Source organism: Suncus etruscus, chromosome 8, assembly GCF_024139225.1.
Source record: "Suncus etruscus isolate mSunEtr1 chromosome 8, mSunEtr1.pri.cur, whole genome shotgun sequence".
NCBI classification, from domain to species: Eukaryota; Metazoa; Chordata; class Mammalia; order Eulipotyphla; family Soricidae; genus Suncus; species Suncus etruscus.
Window position 1 is genome coordinate 41,862,607 of NC_064855.1, and position 22,414 is coordinate 41,885,020.

Consider the following 22,414-nt stretch of genomic DNA (forward strand, 5'->3'; position numbering starts at 1 on the left):
GCAAGCGCTAGCAAAGGAAGGACTGCGGTTCAATCTCCTGGTGTCCCATATGGTCCCCTCAAGCCAGGGTCAATTTCTGAGCATTTAGCCAGGAGTAACCCCTGAGCATCAAACGGGTGTGCCCCCCCAAAACAAAACAAAACAAAACAAAAAAAGAAACTGTGGGACAGACATCTCATGCTGTGTATTTGTTCAATACATGGGGCATATAAGCAAATTTCACTTGAGAAGATGAAACACATTAACTTGAAAATTAATGTAATGCAAACCAGTGACATACAGTTATTATTGTTCCAGGGCATTACTAAGAATCTATGAGTTTATCCTACTTTTTAGCTAAGTTAGCCTATCACAATATAGAGGTTATGGGCAGAAGATTTATTATTGTATCAGAAATATATTATTACTCACATCAAAATAAAAAGCTTATTACTTGGATTCCATCCACCCCCAAATTTTATGGTGCGACATGAAGCACATCAAGTGGATAGTGAATACACAGTGGTTCTTTGAGAGAAGTAAACCTTCCATTAAACCAGGAATATAACAAGACCTGTCCCCATTTGCCCTGGGAGAGACATTATATTTATTAAACAAATCAGGAGACAAATATGCCAGTTGTCCTGAAGAGAGGCACCTTTTTTATCTTTCTTTCTTTCTTTTACTTTATTATTATTATTATTATTATTATTATTATTATTATTCAAGGCTTACTTTTCTCTCTGTGCTCAAGTATCATTCCTAGTGGAGCTTAGGGACCTATATTCAGTGTTAGGTCAACTATGTGAAAGGCAATTGCATTATCTTCTGACCTTCCTCTCTGGTCCCCATTTTCTATCTTCCAAGGTTGTTTGCTTTGAAATTTTCCCTGAATAAAAACCAACATTTCATTCTCTGACAAGACACCCAGAAATGCAAGAGACCCATGGAATATTATCTCCCAAAGAGCATCAAAAGTCTATAAAGCAGAAGTTATATATCAAAGATATATTTTTACTAAAAAATTTACTCAAGGGGTGTTGTGTATTTTTGTAATATTGTTTTTGCCAGTCGTCCCACCTGGATCTTCCAGGTGGGAGTGATTAAGGAAAGAATAAAATAGCTTGTTGGAGAGGAGTAAGGGGCTTTTTTGCCAGAGCTGATGGCTAGTTTGGTTTCTTTTTGGAGCTGGCTACAGACTGACAAAAGACTCTCTTTGCTGAATCTTTGGTCCCCTAATCTTTTGTCTGTGTTGATTATTTACTCCGGATATTATTACTAAGGTCTCCCCCAAAAGGGGGGACTGAAGAATGGGATTTAATTTATCTTTCTAGGAGTTATTTGTGGACTCAGAAACAATTAATAAGGAGTTCCAATTCCACCAACAAAGAGGGACATTTCCAGTTGATTGAAGACATGAGCTGTTTTTTTCCAGCATTTCCCACACAAATAAGTTTAATATTTTGCAAAAACAGGTTTCTTGAGCACATGCCCAGGTAGGTGGGACTGCCCAACAGATGCTGAGTAAAGGCGAGAATCAGTCTGGAAGGTGTAAATTTCTTGATAGTGATCCAAAATATGCTTGATACTCTAAAGGGAAAGAAACATTCTCTAGAATTTCCACCACACTGAGACTATGAAGGCACCTGTTCAAACCCAATGACACAGGATAGGAATGGGGCACTTTGTTCTCTGTTCTGTGGGAAGTCCAGTTAAGTGATGATGACCTAAATTCTTAACTGTAGATCTTACAGTCGTGTGGAATCCATTGGAAAACAATCAATTTCATGCTTTCTTTGACTTTGAGAAGAATTCTGTGTCTTGGGGGGGGGGGGGCGGGTGTTTCATGCTCCATATGGACAAAAGCAACCTATAGAGCAACACATTCCTTTCAGTTGACAGGCTTGTCAACAGGTCAAGAGGACCAAGATGCTACAACATAAAAATAGTACACTTCCCTAGAGCACCAACATTTTATGCATTCATTCATTTATTCAGTGAGGCCTTTGTTAATTTAATGATTACTCAATTTGTTTTAAGTTAGGTATGTTCATTCCTTTATTAATTTAAATTACAGTTTTACAGTTAACATAAGTTATTTTAATATAGGATAAAAATTCTCACTTATTTTTCCAAATATGTCTTTAGGTATTAAAATTTTTCTTTACTAGTTCTTATATTCATTCATTTGTAGAACTTTATAAAGTAACAGATAGGCACCAAGCATTATTCTAGGTATAAATATGTGAATGGCTTAGGAAAAGATAAATGTTGTAAGATAATAAAGTGAATAAAAAGATTAACAGAACTGAACAAATGATAGAGGATGGAATGGTTTATTGGATAGGGTGTTCATATAGAAGGTGATTTTTGAGACTAGAATGATCATGAGAAAGAATGCAACACAGGATGGCCTGGAGAAGGGCCTGGGTACACTAGGAAAAGAAACAGGGATGGAAAATGTCGCCATTATGGCTGAGAGTGAGGAGCAAGGAGGTAAGAGAAGAGAAATAGGAAGAGAAAGAGAATACTCTGCAGGTCTGCTCAGACTATTATAAAAAAAAAAACCTGGAGAAGAACTCCCTATGAAGGAGGAGCAATTTGATCCAAGTTATGCTCTTAATAGCAAGCTTGGCAAGCACCAATGCAGAGAACCTATAAGGAGGTATGTGTCTACATGCACATTCCTCTAGCCCAGGTTATGTGAACCTGGGAATGTAGGAGGGAGAACAAAGATTGCATTGGTTCTATTTAGGACAAAGATATTCAAATAGATGAAATTTTCAAAGTATATTATCAATCTACACACCATCACCCAGACAAAATTTAAAATTTAAGTTGGAAACTCAAGTCAAGAACTGGCCTGGAAAAAGATCCACCTGGAAAATCCCCATCTTGTTCTTACCACTGACACCAGAACTTCTGACTGGAAACAATGTTATGATTCTATATAACCTTTTCCATTTGAGTCCATCTACCTTGCAACTGAGGAGTAAGAGTGAGCTAAAAGAAGAAATAAACAGTCAAGAACATCACTGCCAAAATTGCAACAATTGTTGCAACAACATCATTGTGTGCACAGGTATGTGACATGAGGACTTGATCCTGAGTCCTGGAACTCAGTCTAGATGGAGAGGCAGGATTGATGCCTAGACACATCTCAAATGTATTTGATCTTCCAGGCAAGAGACCTAAGTTTAACCCCTTTGTATAATCACCAGGTTGCTTATGATACAGGCGAGGATCTGGGTCAGGGATCGGGTCAGAATCTGATCTAGGATCAGATCAGGAGCTGCCAGTACCTTCTTCCCCAAAGCACTGATCTTCACAAAGTTATTGGAGAAGATGTGTACAAAATCTTGTCCAAAGAGGAACTAGAATGAAGTGAGGATCTCCACCTTCACCTCCTTCAAGGCTGATCAGGCCCTTGGATCAGACTCTCCCGACACAAAGGCAGCCAAGACAGGCCAAGGCATAGACCCAGCCTCCATTTACAGCAGCTACATCCTGCGCATTGTTCTCACCCTAATTTGTTTCTCATTATTCTCTCACTAATGAGTCTTTTTAAGCCTACAGAAAGACCTAAATTATTATTTTACTTTTCTGGGAAAATAGCATGCAATTTAATGAGTATGTGGAGACATATTCAGCTTCCTCTGCAGCACCCATGGCAGGAATGTGAATCACTCTGGATTTCTCATTCTGAAGCACCAGCCTCTCTTAACTGAATCTTCAGCATAAACACCTTGACTTCTTAACCACTTGGTCACTGTATTACTTGTGATTTTAAGTTGCAATCAACTAAAACCTCTCTGGTTAGCTCATGTGGAGAAGGCATTTATTGGAGGATTATCAGGTAAGGCATAGAAGCCAAGGATGAGAGAGGCAGGTGACTACAATAAGGACTAAATCAATACCCCATTAGATGTGTCTAGCAGGCATGGTCTGGCTGCTTTAGCAGCACTAATTTCCAGAACCAGTGTGACAGCCCCAATACGAAAAGTGGTGTGAAGACCCAGAGGCCTCCCACATGTCTTCTAACATACACCAGATGGATCTGCTGATCAGAACAAAGGCTTGTGTAAAGTATTGGAAGCCTTGTTTTCTGCTCTTTACTTTTAAGACTGATCTTTGAGATGTTGAGATGTGGGAAATATAATGAATATTATCTGTAGTAATTATTGCTATGTGTTATTAAATTTAAAATAAAATACACTTTTCATTGCTCTGCACTTCAATTTGATCCTGAGCAAATTGGAAATGACAATATTTTGAAAACAGCAATTCACTGTAAAAAGCTTGATTATGATATTAGAAGAAATTATTGCAGGCTTAGAAAATACAAAAAAAACATGAAACATAAGCAGATAAGAACATAAACAGTTAAGATTTAAAATATGCATTGAAGCTGGAGAGGTAGTACAGTGGACAAGGGGCTTACCTTGCCTAGAGCTGAATAGGTTCAGTACACAGCACACTATATGATATGATCACTCTAAACCAGCCAAAAATAATCACAAAGTTTGAACCCAGGTATAAGCCCTGAGCACAGCTAGGTATTGCCAAAAATACCATTACATGTATGTGTGTATGATAGCACAGGGAATAAAGCACTTTCTTTGAATGTGAATAACCCTGATTCCATCCCTGGCACCACATACAGTGTAGTGTCCCAAAGCTGCCAGGACTGCAGGGCTGCAGGCTACAGATTTCTAAGGCTGCCAGGGCCTGGTGCTATAAGACTCTCAAAGGTCCATGGGGCCCAGATGCCGGGTGGGGCCTTGTGCCCACAGGGATGCCAACATCCCAGAACTGAGAGGGGGGAATTTCAGAGAGAGAGAGAGAGAGTTAAATGGAAAGTCACTAGCCAGAGGTGGCCGAGGGAGGCCTGGGTTCAAAGAAGAAAGAAAAGGGTGTAAATTCAAAGCAGGCAGCATTTCTCTGATGATTTATCTCTGGCCTTCTGCAGACCAGCAGGCCTGCTTTGGCCACTATCCTAGTGGCCCCCCGCCCCCAACAACAATACAAGTTTATCTTTTTAAACTCAGCATGACAGGGAACATGTCCAAGGAGCATGTCCAGGTTCAATAATCATTACAGTTGGGGTGTCCAAGGGTGTGTCCAAGCCCAACTGCCATACAATACAGTCCAGAAGTGATCTTGATCACAGAGCAAAAAGCAAGCACTGACATAGCCAAGTTCCGAACCCCTTCTTACAAAATTAGCATATCATAAAACATGTGTAAATAGAAACCCAGATGATGAAGAGGGAAATCATAGAGGAGAGACAATATGTTAAGATGTATTTTAAATTGACTATAACATCAAATCACAGATTCGAGAAAAACCACAAGCAGAAGGAATACAAAAGAAAACAAATTCAGGCTTATATTAGTAAAAGTGTTTAAAATGCAAAAGATAAAAAAAAATCTTAAAAGAAACAAGAATGGGAACAAAGGTAAACTATGTTCAAAAGTATCACAAATAAAAAAAGTATCACAAAGCCAAAGATGAAAAATCCTATTTTTTAATATGTTAAAAAGAATAATTCATAATCTAGCACCATATAACCAACATAAAATAATCTTCAAATACTAAACTAAAAATATTTCCAAGAAGTCCTGCAAAAGTCTGTTCTCAGCACATTCAAACTAAAGTATGTTCTATAGAGTGAAAGGAAATTATATCTCTGGTAAGAAGGAATTATCTCAGACAAGAAGTGAAGAGCACTGGAAGGTGTGAATATATTAACTGATGGCTCTAAATAAAGTAATACTAGCTAGGGGGCTGGAGCGGTGGGCATTTGCCTTTCATGCGGCTGACCTAGGACGAACTGTGGTTTGATCCCCCAGCGTCCCATATAGTCCCACAAGTCAGGAGCAATTTCTGAGCGCAGAACCAGGAGTAACCCCTGAACATCACCGGGTGTGCCCCCCCAAAATTAATACTAGTTAGATAAACAGTCATAATAATACTTTGGATTTAGCAAGCTGCTAAGGTGCTTGCCTTGCATGCCAATACCCCCAGATGGCCTCCCAAGTTTCACCAGATGTGCTAATCCTAAGTGCAGAGCCAGTGGTCAACAAGACCTGAGCACCTAAAATAAACCCTCCAAATAATAATAATGATGTCTTGGATTGCCTTAAAATATGTACTGATAATTTAATTGACAATTGGGTCTTTGGCAGGAAGAAAGAAACTGTAAAAACTTTTCACCCTTTTTTGGAAAGTGATGATAATAATGGTCTGTATAAGTCTTGAAAAAGTCAAGGTTGCCTGATATAATAGCTAGGATAATCAGTAGGAAAAGAGGAAAAAATCTACAACAGGAGAGTAAAATTAAGAATATGTAGAAAACAACTCAGAAAGAATGGGAATAAGTAGTCAACCAAGAATATCTAGCAAGATGTTTCATTTAAACAGAAAAAGACAAAAATGATTTAATAAATGTTAAAGAAGGAAAGAATTTAATTAAAATATCAATCCTGAGAGTCAAAACACTAGTAGAGTAGGTAAGGCATTTGCCTTGGATATGGCTGACCTGGGTTCGATCACTGGCATTCTATATGGATCCCCAAGCCTGCTAGGAGTGATTCCTGAGTGCAGAGCCAGGAGTAACCCTTGAGCACCACCACATGTGGCCCAAAAAAAACCAGATATATAGATATAGGTATATCAATTCTGTCAGACTAGATTTAAAAAAAAATAACTATGTGCTGTTTGTAAAACTTATGCCTTAAATGTAAGAAAGACTAAAGTGTAAAAGAAGGTTATATAAATAAGTTATAAAGTGAGAAATCAGGGATTGAAGTAAGTTATGAGGATAGCTTTATATACTCAATCTATTCTCAAAAGAAACATAAAACCATGAAAAATTATAGGTACACCAGCCACACAGATGAAAACTGAAAATCTCAGTAGAAAGGCAGGCCAAGTCTCTGCCATGCTGAAGCCATGCCAGCTGCACCCATCAAACATGATCACATGTTTGACAATGACCCTGTTCAAACATTCAACTACAGATCTCTGCAGAGACACCAATTTGATCAAAACTCCAGGTATTCTGGTATTTGGGCTGACATCACCAGGATCTTTTTTGAGTGAGTGCTGTCACTCTCACACAGCATTCTCATACTTCCCAAAAGCATAGCAGCCAAACATGCCCACAAAAGATGGAGTATTATCCACTGCTGGTGGGAATGCCATCTAGTCCAATCTCTATGGAAAGCAATATGGAGATTCCTCCAAAATCTGGAAATTGAGTTCCCATTTGACCCAGCTATTCCACTCCTAGGGATATACCCTAAGAACACAAGAATACAACACAAAAACCTCTTCCTCACACCTATATTTATTGCAGCACTATTCACAATAGCCAGCCTCTGGAAACAACCAAGATACCCTTCAACAGACGAATGGCTAAAGAAACTGTGGTACATATACACAATGGAATATTATGCAGCCTTCAGGAGAGATGAAGTTATGAAATTTTCCTATACATGGATGTACATTGAATCTATCATGCTGAGTGAAATAAGTCAGAGGGGAGAGAGAGAGAGAGAGAGAGAGAGAGAGAGAGAGAGAGAGAGAGAGAGAGAGAGAGAGAGAGAGATGCAGAATAGTCTCACTCATCTATGGATTTTAAGAAAAATAAAAGTCATTTTTGCAACAATCCTCAGAGACAATGAGAGGAGGGCTGGAAGTTCCAGCTCACTTCATGAAGTTCACCATAAAGAGTGGTGAGTGCAGTTATAGAAATAACCATGTGAATGAATGAGGAAACTGGAAAGCCTGTCTAGAGTACAGGTGGGGGTGGGGTGGGATGGAGGGAGATTTGGGACATTGGTGGTGGGAATGTTGCACTGGTGAAGGGGGCATCCTTTACATAACTAAAACTTAATCACAACCATATTTGTAATCAAGATGTTTAAATAAAGGTATTATAAAAAAGATGGAGTATTAGCCACAGTGCTTAAAATTCCTGGGTCATACCGCATACATGACTACAATAAAACTTCAACTTTTGTTTTGTTTTGTTGTGTTTCGGTTTGGTTTTTGGGTCACAACCGGCTGCACTCAGGGGTTACTCCTGGCTCTATGCTCAGAAATTGCCCCCGGCAGGCACAGGGGACAATATAGGATGCCAGGATTTGAAGCACTGTCCTTCTGCATTCTATCTATCTGGCCCCTTTTTTTATTTTTTAAATAATATTTTATTTAAACATCTTGATTACAAACATAATTGTGGTTGGGTTTCAGTCATATAAGAGGACATGCCCCATGATCAATGCAACATTCCCACCACCAATGTGCCAAATATCCCTCCTCTACACCCCACCCCCACCTGTACTCTAGACAGGTTTCTATTTCCCTCATATACTCTCAATGTTAGGATAGATGGCAATGTAGTTATTTCTCTAACTAAACTCATCACTCTTTGTGATGAGATTCATGAAGTGGGCTGTAATGTCCAGCCCTCCTCTCTTTTGTCTCTGAAAATTATTGCAAGAATGTCTTTAAGTTTTCTTAAAACCCATAGATGAGTGAGACCATTCTGCGTCTTTCTTTCTCTGACTTATTTCACTCAGCATAATAGAGTCCATGTACTTCTTTGTATAAGAAAATTTCATGACTTCTTCTCTACTGACAGCTGCATAATATTCTATTGTGTATATGTACCACAGTTTAATTAGCCATTCATCTGCTCAAGGGCATCTTGGTTGTTTCCAGAGTCTTACTATGATAAATAGTGCTGCAATGAATATAGGTGTAAGGAAGGATTTTTGTATTGTATTCTTGTGTACCTAGGGTACATTCCTAGGAGTAATATAGCTATATCATATGGGAGCTCAATTTCCAGTGTTTGGAGGAATCTTCATATCGCTTTCCAGAAAGGTTGAACTAGATGGCATTCCCACCAGCAGTGGATAAGAGTTCCTTTCTCTCCATATCCCCGCCAGCACTGATTGTTCTCATTCTTTTTGATGTGTGCCAACCTCTATGGTGTGAGATGGTACCTCATAGATGTTTTGATTTGCATCTACCTGGTGATTAGTGATGTGGACCATGTTTTCATGTGCCTTTTGGCCACTTGTATTTCTTCTTTATCAAAGTGTCTGTCCATTTCTTTTCCCCAATTTTGATGGGATTAGGTTTTTTATTATAAAGTTCTGTCAGTGCCTTGTATATTTTGGAAAGTAGCCCTTTATCTGATGGTTATTGGGTGAATAGTTTCTCCCACTCAGTGGGTGGCTCTTGTATCCTGGGCACTATTTCCTTCGAGGTGCAGAAGCTTCTCAGCTTAATATATTCCCATCATTTAATCTCTGCTTTCAGTTGTTTGGAGAGTGCAGTTTTCTCCTTGAAGATGCCTTTAGTTTCAATTTCATACAGTGTTTTACCTACGTGTTGTTCTATATACCTTATGGTATCAGGTCTGATATCAAGATCTTTAAACCATTTGGATTTTACCTTCATACATGATGTTAGCTGGGGGTATAAGTTCACTTTTTTTGCAAGTGGCTAGCCAGTTGTGCCAGCACCACTTGTTGAAGAGGCTTTCTGTGCTCCATTTAGGATTTCTTGCTTTTTTATTAAAGATTACGTGATTGTATGTCTGGGGAATATTTTCTCAGTATTCAAGACTATTCCACTAATCTGAGGGTCTGTCTTTATTTCAATACCATCCTGTTTTGATAACTATTTCTTAGTAATACAGTTTAAAGTTGGGGAAAGTAATGCCTTTCATTTTCCTTTTCCCTAGGAGTGCTTTAGCTATTCGAGGGTGTTTATTGTTCCAGATGAACTTCATAAGTGTTTGATCCACTTCTTTGAAGAATGTCATGGGAATTTTTAAGGGGATCGCATTAAATCTGTATAATGCTTTGGGGAGTATTGCCTTTTTAATTATGTTAATCCTGCCAATCCATGAGCATGGTATGTGTTTCCATTTCGTGTGTCCTCTATTATTTCTTGGAGCAGGGCTTTATAGTTTTCTTTGTATAGGTTCTTCACGTTTTTGGTCAAGTTCACTCCAAGATATTTGAGTTTGTGTGGCACTATTGTGAATGGCATTGCTTCCTGACTTCCATCTCTTCCCTATCATTATTGGTGTATAAAAAGGCCATTGATTTCTGTAGGTTGATTTTGTAGCCTGCCACCTTGCTATATAAATCTATTGTTTCTATAAGATTTTTGGTAGAGTCCTTAGGGTTTTCTAAGTAAAGTATCATGTTGTCTGCAAACAATGAGAGCTTGACTTCTTCCTTTCTTATCTGGATTCCCTTGATATCTTTTCTTCCCTGATTGCTATAGCAAGAATTTCCAGTACTATGTTGAAGAGGATTGGTGAGAGCAGACAGCCTTGTCTTGTACCAGAATTTAGAGGAAAGGATTTATTTTTTCTTCATTGAGGATAATATTTGCCATTGGCTTGTGGTAGATGGCTTCAACTAGATTGAGAAAGGTTCCTTCCATTCCCATCTTGCTGAGAGTTTTGATCAAGAATGGGTGTTGGACCTTATCAAATGCTTATTCTGCATCTTTTGATATGATCATGTGATTTTTATTTTTCATGTTGTTGATGTTGTGTATGATATTGATAGATTTACGGATGTTAAACCATCCTTGCATTCCTGGGATGAAACCTACTTGGTCGTAGTGTATGATCTTCTTGATGATGCTTTGGATCCTATTTGTCAGGATTTTGTTGAAGATCTTTGCATCAGCATTCATCAGAGATATTGGTCTGTAATTTTCTTTTGGGGCAGCATCTCTGTCTGGTTTTGGTATCGAGGTGATGTTGGCTTCATAAAAGCTGTTTGGGTGTGTTCCCGTTTTTTCTTTCTTTTTTTTTTATTTAAACACCTTGATTACATACATGATTGTGTTTGGATTTCAGTCATGTAAAGAACACCACCCATCACCAGTGCAACATTCCCATCACCAATGTCCCAAGTCTCCCTCCTCCCCACCCGACCCTGCCTGTACTCTAAACAAGCTCTCCATTTCCCTCATACATTCTCATTATTAGGACAGTTCAAAATGTAGTTATTTCTCTAACTAAACTCATCACTCTTTGTGGTGAGCTTCCTGTGGTGAGCTGGAACTTCCAGCTCTTTTCTCTTTTGTGTCTGAAAATTATTATTGCAAGAATGTCTTTCATTTTTCTTAAAACCCATAGATGAGTGAGACCATTCTGCGTTTCTCTCTCTCTCTCTCTCTCTCTCTCTCTCTCTCTCTCTCTCTCTCTCTCTCTGACTTATTCCACTCAGCATAATAGATTTCGTGTACATCCATGTATAGGAAAATTTCATGACTTCATCTCTCCTGACAGCTGCATAATATTCTATTGTGTATATGTACGACAGTTTCTTTAGTCATTCGTCTGTTGAAGGGCATCTTGGTTGTTTCCAGAGTCTTGCTATGGTAAATAGTGCTGCAATGAATATAGGTGTAAGGAAGGGGGTTTTGTATTGTATTTTTGTGTTCCTAGGGTATATTCCTAGGAGTGGTATAGCTGGATCATATGGGAGCTCGATTTCAAGTTTTTGGAGGAATCTCCATATCGCTTTCCATAAAGGTTGAACTAGACAGCATTCCCACCAGCAGTGGATAAGAGTTCCTTTCTCTCCACATCCCCGCCAACACTGTTTATTCTCATTCTTTGTGATGTGTGCCATTCTCTGTGGTGTGAGGTGGTATCTCATCATTGTTTTGATTTGCATCTCCCTGATGATTAGTGATGTGGAGCACTTTTTCATGTGTCTTTTGGCCATTTGTATTTCTTCTTTGTCAAAGTGTCTGTTCATTTCTTCTCCCCATTTTTTGATGGGATTAGATGCTTTTTTCTTGTAAAGTTCTGTCAGTGCCTTGTATATTTTGGAGATTAGCCCCTTATCTGATGGATATTGGGTGAATAGTTTCTCCCACTCAGTGGGTGGCTCTTGTATCCTGGGCACTATTTCTTTTGAGGTGCAGAAGCTTCTCAGCTTAATATATTCCCATCTGTTAATCTCTGCTTTCACTTGCTTGGAGAGTGCAGTTTCCTCCTTGAAGATGCCTGTAATGTCCTGGAGTGTCTTGCCTATGTGCTGTGCTATATATCTTATGGTTTGGGGGCTGATATCGAGGTCTTAAATCCATTTGGATTTAACCTTCATACATGATGTTAGCTGGGGGTCTAAGTTTCAATTTTGTGGAAGAGCTTGGCTAGGATTGGTAGTAGCTTCTCTTAAAATATTTAAAAAAATTCATTACGAAATTCATCTGGGCCTGGGCTTTACTTTTTGGGCAGATATTTGATTAGTTTCAATTTCCTCAGTAGTGATGGGGGTGTTTAGTTATGCTACATCCTCCTTAGTTAAACGTGGAAGGTTTTAAGTGTCCAAGAATTTTTTCATCTCTTCTAGGTTCTCATGTTTATTAGCATAAAGTTTCTAAAAGTAGTCTCTAATTACCCTTTGTATCTCTGCAATTTCTGTCGTGATCTCCCCCTTTTAATTTCTAATATGGGTTACCAGATTTCTCTCTCTTTCTTTGTGAGTTTTGCCAATGGTCTATCAATCTTGTTTATTTTTTCAAAGAACCAACTTCTGCTTTCGTTGATCTTTCGGATTGTTTTTTGATTTTCCACTTCATTGATTTCTGCTTTCAGCTTTGCTATTTCCTTCTGTCTCTCTATTTTTGGTTTCCTTTGTTGGTCATTTTCTAATTTTTTGAGCTGCATCATCAAGTTATTCAGATATGCCCCTTCTTTCATCCTGATGTGTGCTTGTAGAGCTATAAATTTTCCTCTCAGGGGGCCTGGAGAGATAGCACAGTGGCGTTTGCCTTGCAAGCAGCTGATCCAGGACCAAAGGTGGTTGGTTCAAATCCCGGTGTCCCATATGGTCCCCCGTGCCTGCCAGGAGCTATTTCTGAGCAGATAGCCAGGATTAACCACTGAGCAACACCTGGTGTGGCCCAAAAGCAAAAAAAAATTTTTTTTTCTCTCAGGACCGCTTTTGCTGTGTCCCATAGATTCTGGCAGTTTGTGTCTTCGTTATCATTTGTTTCCAGGAAAGTTTTGATTTTCTTTTTGATTTCATCTCAGACCCACTGGTTGTTCAGTAGCTGGGTGTTTAATTTTCAATTGTTAAAGTTTTTCTTCGGTGTGGCTTTGTAGTTCACATCTAATTTCAGAGCCTTGTGGTCAGCAAAGGTAGCCTGCAAGATTTCTATCCTCTTGATTTTATGGAGGTATGTTTTATGTGTCAGCATGTAGTCTATTCTGGAAATGACCCATGTACATTGGAAAAGAATGTGTATCCAGGTTTTTTGGGATGGAGCAGCCTATATATATCTACTAGTCCTCTTTCTTCCATAACTCTTTTCAGGGCTAGTATGTTTTTCTTGGGTTTCAATCTGGTTGACCTTTCAAGTATTGATAGGGCCGTGTTTAGGTCTCCCACAATTATTGTGTTATTAATTTCTTCTTTCAGATATGTCAGTAATTGTATTAGATAATTTGCTGGTCTCTCATTGGGTGCATATATATATATATAATAGCCTGAATTCTCCTGTTGCACATATCCCTTGATTAATACATAGTATCCATCTTTGTCCCTTACCACTTTTCTGAGTATAAAGTTGGTGTCATCAGATATTAATATGGCCACCCCAGCTTTTTTGAGGGTGTTGTTTTCTTGGATGATTTTCCTCCAGCCTTTGATTTTGAGTCTATGTTTGTTCTGACTATTCAGATGTGTTTCTTGTAGGCAGCAGAAGTTTGGATTTATCTTTTTGACACATTTTGCCACTCTGTGTCTTTTAATTGATAAATTTAGTCCATTGACATTGAGGGAAATGATTTTCATAGGATTTAATGTCATCTTTGTAGATAAGTTTGCTGTGTTTGTTGGTCTCTCTTGTCTTAGATTAGACCTGTGAGTTTTTCCTTTAAGGCTGGTTTATCATCTGTGAAGTTTCTGAGCTGTTGTTTATCCATGAAGCTATGTATCCTTCCTTCAAACCTGAACATGAGTCAGGCTGGGTGCAGTATTCTCAGTGAGGCATTCATTTCATTCAGTCTTGTCACAATATCCCACCACTGTCTTCTGGCCTTGAGAGTTTCTTGTGACATGTCTACTGTAAGTCTTAGGGATTCTCTTTTTAATGTAATTTCCCTTTTTGATCTTGCTGCTTTCAGTATTCTATCTCTATCTATGGGATTTGTCATTGTAATGAGGATGTGTCTTGGGGTGTTTTTCTTTGGGTCTCTTTTAGCTGGTACTCTTCGGGCATGTAGTATTTGATTGCATGCAGTCTTTAACTCTGGGAGTATCTCTTTGATGATGTCTTTGATAGTTTATTCTTCCTGGATATCTCCTTCCTGGGTTTCTGGGACTCCAATGATTCTTATGTTGTTTCTGTTGAGCTTATCAAAGACTTCTATTTTCATCTATTCGCATTCCTTGAGTATTTTTTCCATTGCCTGTTTGTTTGTCTTAAGGTTCTTTTCCAATTTCTTCTGTTGTGTTGAGTTTTTCTGCATCACATCTTCCAGTACTCTGATTGTCTCCTCAGCTGCTGATACCCTGTTGGCAATGCTATCCATTGAGGGTTCAGTTGAGGAACCGTGTTTTTCAGATTTGTTATTTCAGTTTGGAGTTTTCTGATTTCTGTCTTTGTGTTCTCTTCAGATCAATCTATGCTTTTTTTGAGTTCTATGAACATCTTCCATATTTCTATTCTAAGCACCTTATCTGAAAGGTGAATTAGGTGGTTGGAATTTATTAGGTCATCCGAGCTTTTGTCTTCATTCTCTGTGGATGGTGTTTTCCTGCGAGGTTTCCCCATTGTCATGCTTGTAGTGTGGTTTTTTCCTGTGTGTTGTGGTGGGGTTCATTGGTTAGAAAGAGTGCCGTGAACCAAAAAGTTGACAGTCCTCAGAGTGAACAAAGGCACAGCAGGGAAGAGCCTCCAAAGGCCAGAGACCTCAGCTTATTGGACAGCGCCCCCCCACCCCCCGCAGCCAGAATATACTTACTGGGCAACTTCAAAATGCAGTTTTTTGAGGGTGCACTCCCTAGGCCTCTGAGGAAACCTTCAGGAAATCAGAAACACAGGCAGACAGGCGTAACAGAAGTTTCCCTTGAAGTTCTCAGAGTGAACAAAGGCACAACAGGGCAGAACCTCCACAGGCCAGAGACCTCATCTTATTGGACAGTGACCCCCACAGCCAGAATGTACTTACTGGGCAGCTTCAAAATGCAGTTTTCTGGGGGTGCGCTCCCTAGGCCTCTGAGGAAACCTTCAGGGATTCAGAAACACAGGCAGGCCAGCACTTTCTAATTCTATGAGCTGCATCATTGAGCTATTCAGGTATGTCCCTTCTTTCTTCCTGATGTGTGCTTGCAAAGCTATAAATTTTCCTCTCAGTACCATTTTTGCTGTGTCTCATAGGTTCTGATAGTATATGTCTTTATTATCATTTGTTTCCAGGAAAGTTTTGATTTCCTCTTTGACTTTATCTCGGACCCACTGATTGTTCAGTAGCAGGCTGTTTAATTTCCAATTGTTAAAGTTTTCTTCTGTGTCCCTTTGGAGTTCACATATAATTTCAGAGCCTTGTAGTCAGCAAAGGTAACCTGAAAAATTTCTATCCTCTTGATATTATGGAGGTATGTTTTATATGCCAGCATGTAGCCTATCCTGGAGAATGACTCATGTACATTGGAAAAGAATGTGTATCCAGGTTTCTGGGGGTGGAGTTTCCTATATATATCTTCTAGCCTGTTTCTTCCATTTCTCTTTTCAGGTCTAGTATATTCTTGTTGGGTTTCAGTCTGGTTGACCTATCCAGTGTTGACAAAGCCATATTGAGGTCTCCCACAATTATTGTGTTGTTATTGATATTCTTTTTCAGATTTGTCAACAATTGTATTAAATATTTTGCTGGCCCCTCATTCGGTGCATAAATGTTTAGGAGAGTGATTTCTTCCTCCTGTACATATCCCTTGATTAATACAAAATGTCCATCTTTGTTCCTTACAACTTTCCTGAGTATAAAGTTTGCATCCTCTAATATTAGTATGGCCACTCCAGCTTTTTTATAGGTGTTGTTTGCTTAGATGATTTTCTTCCTGCTTTGTATTTTGAGTTTATGTTTTGTTCTGACTATTCAGGTGCATTTCTTGTAGGCAGCAGAAGGTTGGATTGAGATTTTTGATCCATTTAGCCACTCTGTGTCTCTTAACTGGTGCATTTAGTCCATTGACATTGAGAGAAAAAGTTATCATGGGATTTAGTGCCATTTTTGTGTCGTAGTTTGATGTGTCTGTTGGTCAGTCTTAAATTATGTCTTTCAGTTTTTCTTTTAAGGCTGGTTTTGAGTCTGTAAAGTTTCTGAGCTGTTGTTTATCTGTGAAGCCATGTATTCTTCCTTCAAACCTGAAAGTGAGTTTTGCTGGGTGCAGTATTCTAAGCAAAGCATTTATTTCATTGAGTTTTGTCACTATGTCCCACCACTGTCTTTTGGTTTTGAGTGTTTCTTGTGACAGATCTGCTGTAAATCTCAAGGATTCTCCCTTGAATGTAATTTCCCTTTTTGATCTTGCTGCTTTCAGAATTCTGTCTCTTTCTGTGGGATTCGTCATTGTGACTAGGATGTGTCTTGGGGTGTTTTTTCTGGGGTCTCTTTTAGTTGGTACTCTTCGGGCATGCAGGATTTGATTGCATGTATTCTTTAGCTCTGGTAGTTTCTCTTTAATGATGTTCTTGACCGTTGATTCTTCCTGGAGATTTCTTCCTGTGTCTCTGGGACTCCAATGATTCTTAAGTTGTTTCTGTTGAGCTTATCATAGACTTCTATTTTCATCTGTTCACATTCTTTGACTAATTTTTCCATTGTCTGATCATTTGCTTTAAGGCCTTTTTCCAATCTCTTCTGCTGTATGGAGTTGTTATGCATTGCATCTTCCAGCTCTTTAATTCTATCTTCAGCTTCTGTTACCCTGATGGAGAGCTTATTCATTTTGTCTGTCAATTTGTCTACTGAGATTTTCAGACCTGTTATTTGATCTGTTATTTCTATTTGGAGTTTTCTGGTTTCTGTCTCCATATTTTCTTGGTTCTTATTAGTGTTCTTGCAACTCGATCTATGCTTTCTTTGAGTTCTGTGATCATTTTCTATATATCTTCTCTAAACTCCATTTCTGAAAGATTGACTAGTTGGTTGGCTGTTTTCCAGTCATCAGAGTAGCCATCTTCATTCTCTAGCCTGGTGCTGGCCTGTGTTGTTTCCCCATTGTCACACTTGTATTGTGGGTTTTTTTCTACATGTTGTGGTGGTATTTTTTGGCTAAATGATGTGTGCGGCCACGCTCTTCTGGCTCCACCTTTTCTGGGCTGATCAACTCACCTCCACAAAAGAGGAGCCCTCTGTGGATGAAGCCACACATAGGATCAAATCTTAGGCCTGATCATGCAGTAGAGAAAACAGTCCACAGAGATATGCTGGACTTCAGAAATCCAGCACAGATCCTAGTGTAATTTTTTTTTTTTGCGTGTTGCAGTGGGGTCCATTCATTAGAAAGAGTGCACAATTGAGGCCCAACCTGTGCAACTCTAGGAGAGCAATTTTGCTGGGCCCTTTTCAACCCATTCATGAGACGTTCAGGACACAGGACAGTAGAAAAACATGCACAGGCAACACTCACAGTCTCTCGCAGTTGGAACTCACTTGGGCAGGTGCAGATTTCTCCAGCCTGATGTCAGAGACAGGGAACCTGCCTTTCTGCAACTTACTGCTGATAGCCAGTTTTCTCTCGAGGACACAGTCTTTTTTGGCTTTCCAGCCCCACCTGGGTTACTCTCGGAGAGCAATTTTGCTGGGCCGTTTTCAGCCCACTCACAAGAGGTTCAGGACACAGGACAGTAGAAAAACACACACAGGGAACACTCATAGTTACAAAACTCCAACTTTTTAAATACTGTCATCCTAGTAGGAACACACCAATTTAGATGCCAACATGTATTTGAGGTCACCTAATGTTTGTTCAGAAACAAAGGAAGCAACAGAAAGATCAACTAGCACCAAGAGCATAAATCTTCTGACAATGACTTAAGGAGGTCATTCCAAGATACAATAATTTTCACAAATTTTCTTGTTACTGTACAGTTTTTTTCCTTCTTTTTCTTTCTTTTTTTTTTAAAAAAAATACTTTAACTCCCACTTAACTGGAAACAAATGTATTATTATCAACTAAGTAATACATGGTCTTTAAATAAAGTAATTTATATATAAACATATAAAGATCATTTGCATCAAATAGGAAAAAAAGAATGAAAGAAGAGCATCTTTAGCCTTCCAGAATTGGAGATGGGGTAGTCTCACAACCAGCTCCTCTTGTAATTTCCATGTTTCACTAAGATTCCTAGGAAGGACCTAATTGGCCATTAAATTAAATCAGTGCTTTTGAAAATATCCGTTAAGTATTATATGACTGTGTTGTTGTCATTGTTGTTGTTGAGCTACACCTAACAGTGCTCAGGGATCATCTAGTACCAGACATTGAAACTGGGCTTCCTATATACAGAGCCTGTATTCCTGCCCTTGAGCATCTACCCAGCCCAACCTATGAATTTTTAGAATTCTTCCTCGGGCACTGAACAGTCTAACTTAGTCATCACACGTCCACCACTGTACCCTCTGACACCACTCTTCTAACGTTGGCCATCTGCCTTTTCACATGTTATAACATGAATGATGACAACTGAATGATGACAAGAGTGATCCTTTCCTGTCTGGGCCACTGGCTTCTCCTGCAAGTTCTTGCCCAGGCACAATCTGCCTTTGCAACAGTGCTTACTCTTACTCTCTTGCTGCCAGTCCTACTCTGGCCTGTGTTCTGAGACCCTTGCACAGTCCTTTTCCTTCACTTGGCAAAAACCCAGAATTAGTTGAGCAAAAAGCAATCCCTGGCATAGCCAAGTCCATAACTCCTTCTTACAAAATAAGCATATCATAAAACATGTGTAAATTCACGCTAGTTTTCCACTAGATCATATGCCTCTGTACTCAGTTTGCCTACAAAAAAGGAACCTGGATGCTAGAGACCTGTAATACAATATTCCATGGTGTAGATTCCTTTTATAGTGCTCAATACTATATTAGTATTCTAGATTTGAAAAGTATGATTGTTTTGGGGCCGGGTAGGTGGCGCTGGAGGTAAGGTGTCTGCCTTGCAAGCACTAGCCAAGGAAGGACCGCAGTTCGATCCCCCGGAGTCCCATATGGTCCACCCAAGCCAGGGGCGATTTCTGAGCACATAGCCAGGAGTAACCCCTGAGCGTCAAACGGGTGTGGCCCAAAAACCAAAAAAAAAAAAAAAGTATGATTGTTTTAAGAATGTTCTATGCATGTTCTAAAACATGAAGCCTTTTCAGCAAGTTTTGCCTTCTTCAATGATGATTTCTCCTAGGAATTAGAAAGCATCTCCACATGGCATATCTTTTATATTTTGAAATGCTTTGACCCATTCCATCTGGGTCAGTTTTTGAAGTGCAACCTAGACATTGATCCTGTGTCCATCTATGTATGTGTGCATGAGTATATGTGTGGTGGCAACCTCTATGTCTGTTTAATGTTCATTCATATTGTACATAATATATGTCAGTGTTACATATTGTACATAATATATGTCAGTCTTTCATTTTGTTATATATAGCCCCTCTTTCTCCTCCTACCTACTTACCACTTTAAAGTTCCTTTTCTATTGTTTTCCTTCACTCACATCACTGATTTATTATTTCTCCCTAGTTAACTCATTATACCTTCAGTTCTTTTTTAAACCCTCAGTACTTGTTCTTTCACGGACCTCATAATGTGAGTTAGGCCAATATTGTTGAATTATTTTACCTTGCAGAAGAAATAATTGAGGTTGATTAACCCTAACCTTTATTTTGGGATTCAAGTCCAATGTTCTATATTCCATTTTTTCTCGATAATATCTTTATTTAAGCACCATAGTACAAATATGTTTGTAGTTGGTTTATTAAAAAAAGAACACCCCCTTTACTAGTGCAACATTCCCACAACCAGTAACCCCAATCTCCCTCCTCATCCACCCCTGCCTATGTAATACATAATAGAGCATACATAATACATGCCTATGTAATGCATAGAAAAATCATATATGTCTCTCATTAACATTTTCATGATAATTCTAAGTGTACTTATTTCTCTAACTGCACTCACTATTATTTATGGTAAGCTTCATATCATGGGCTGGTCCTTCTATTCCTCATCTTTATTGTCTCTGGGTGTTATATTATCTTAAAACCCATAGATGAGTGAGATATTCTGTGTCTCTCTTCTGCTGACTTATTTTACTTAGCATAATACTTTCAATGTCCATTTGTGTATAGGAAAATTTTATGACTTCATTTTTCCTGAAGGCTGCATACTATTCCATTGTGTAGATGTATCACAGTTTCATTATCCAATCATCTGTTATTGGGCATCTGGGTTGTTTCCAGATTCTGGCTGTTGTAAATTGCACTGCAATGAATATAAATGTGGATATGGTATTTTTGTATCGTATTTTTGTGTTTCTAGGGTACAACCCTAGGAGTGATATAGCTGGATCATGTGGGACTTCAATTCCAGTTTTTTGCAGAATTTCCCTGTTGTTTTCTAGAAAGGCTGAACTGGATGGCATTTCTACTAGCAGTGAGTGAGAGTTACTTTCTCCCCACATCTCCTCTAACATTGATTGTTCTTGCTCTTTGTGATGTGTGCCAGTCTCTGTGGAGTGAGATAGTACATCATTGTTGTTCTGATTTGCATTGAACTAATGATTAGAACACGTTTTATGTGCCTTTTGGCCGTTTGTACTTCTTCTTTGAGAAATTGTTCATTTCTTCTTCCCACTTTTTAATGGGGTTAGATGATTTATTCTTCTTAATTTCTATCAGTACCTTGTATATCTTAGAGATTAGCTCCTTATCTGATGGGTAATGGGTGAATAGTTTTCCCCATTCTGCGGATATCCTTTGTATTCTAGTCATTATTTCTTTTGAGGTGCAGAAGCTTCTTAGTTTAAGATAGTCGTATTTTTTATCTCTACTTTCACTTGTTTGAAAAGTGAAGTTGACTCTAAGGTATTTGAGTTTCTGTAGCACTAATGTGCATGGTATTTTATTTAATGTCCGTTTCTTCTCTATCATTATTTGTGTATACAAGGCCATTGATTTTTGCGTGTTAATTTTGTAGCCTACCACTTTGCTTTTTGAATCTATTTTGATAGAGTCTTCAGGGTTTTCTAAATATAGTAGCATGTCATCTGAAAGCAGTGAGATTTCTTTCTTTCCTATCTAGATGCCCCTGATATCTTTTTATTGCCTAATTGCTAGTACAAGTACTTCCAATACTATATTTAATAGGAGTGCGTAAAGGGGGCAGCCTTGCCTTGTGCCAGATCTTAGACAAAAGGCTTTCAGATTTTCCCCATTAAGTATAATATTTGCTATTGGCTTGTGGTAGATGGTCTTGACTATTTTGAGAAAAGTTTGTTCCATTCCCATCTTGTTGAGAGTTTATCATGAATGGGTATTGAACCTCATTGAATTTTTTTCTGCACCTATTGATATGATCATATGTTTTTTGTTTTTTCTTTAGCTCATATGGCATATTATGTTGATTGATTTGCCAATGTTAAACCATCCTTGCATCTTTAAAATGAAACTTACTTGGTCATAATGTATTAGATGTTGGATTCTATTTTAGGATTTTGTTGAGAATCTTTGTATCAGTGTTCATCAGGGATACTGGTCTGTAATTTTCTTTTTTGTGGCATCTCTGTCTACTTTTGGTATCAGGGTAATGTTAACTTTATAAAAACTATTTGGGGGTATTTCTGTTTCTTAAATTTTCTGAAAGAGCCTGAAAAGCGTTGATAGTATGTCTTCTTAAAAAAATTGGCATAGTGCGGTGCCCAGGGTGAGTGCATTCACCTGGGGCCGCTCCACGGGGGTACACAGAGACCTCCGCACCCGCCAGCCTGTGTGTCTGTCACCAGAGTGAGTGCAGTGCCCAGAGGCCACTCCACCTGGGCACGCAGGGACCCCTGTGTCCACGACCCCCCGCGCCGGTGCCCAGGGTGAGTGCATTCCCGTGGGGCCACTCCACGTGGGTGTGCAGAAACCCCCTTTCCCACCGCCTCACTCTCCTGTCCCCAGAGATCACCCCACCTGACCAGAGCTTAGACAGGGGAGTGCATTTCCCTGGCACGTAGCCAGTCAGAGTCACCTGAGCCAGACCCACTCTGTGCCACTGGGACAGGCTGGGACCAATAGACTGGGTGATCTTGGGCCTGCCACCTGGACCTTTGGGTAACCTAGAGCAGCCTTCCCCCCTGAGCCCCGGAGTGGACATGAGACTCCCCAAGGGCTG

At 39.2% G+C, this 22,414-nt stretch overlaps 1 pseudogene; it reads left to right on the plus strand.

Moving 5' to 3' along the window:
- Positions 1 to 2,360: 2,360 nt before the first annotated feature.
- LOC126015916 (ribosomal RNA processing protein 36 homolog) overlaps positions 2,361 to 22,414 on the plus strand; it is a 42,135-nt pseudogene continuing 22,081 nt past the window's right edge.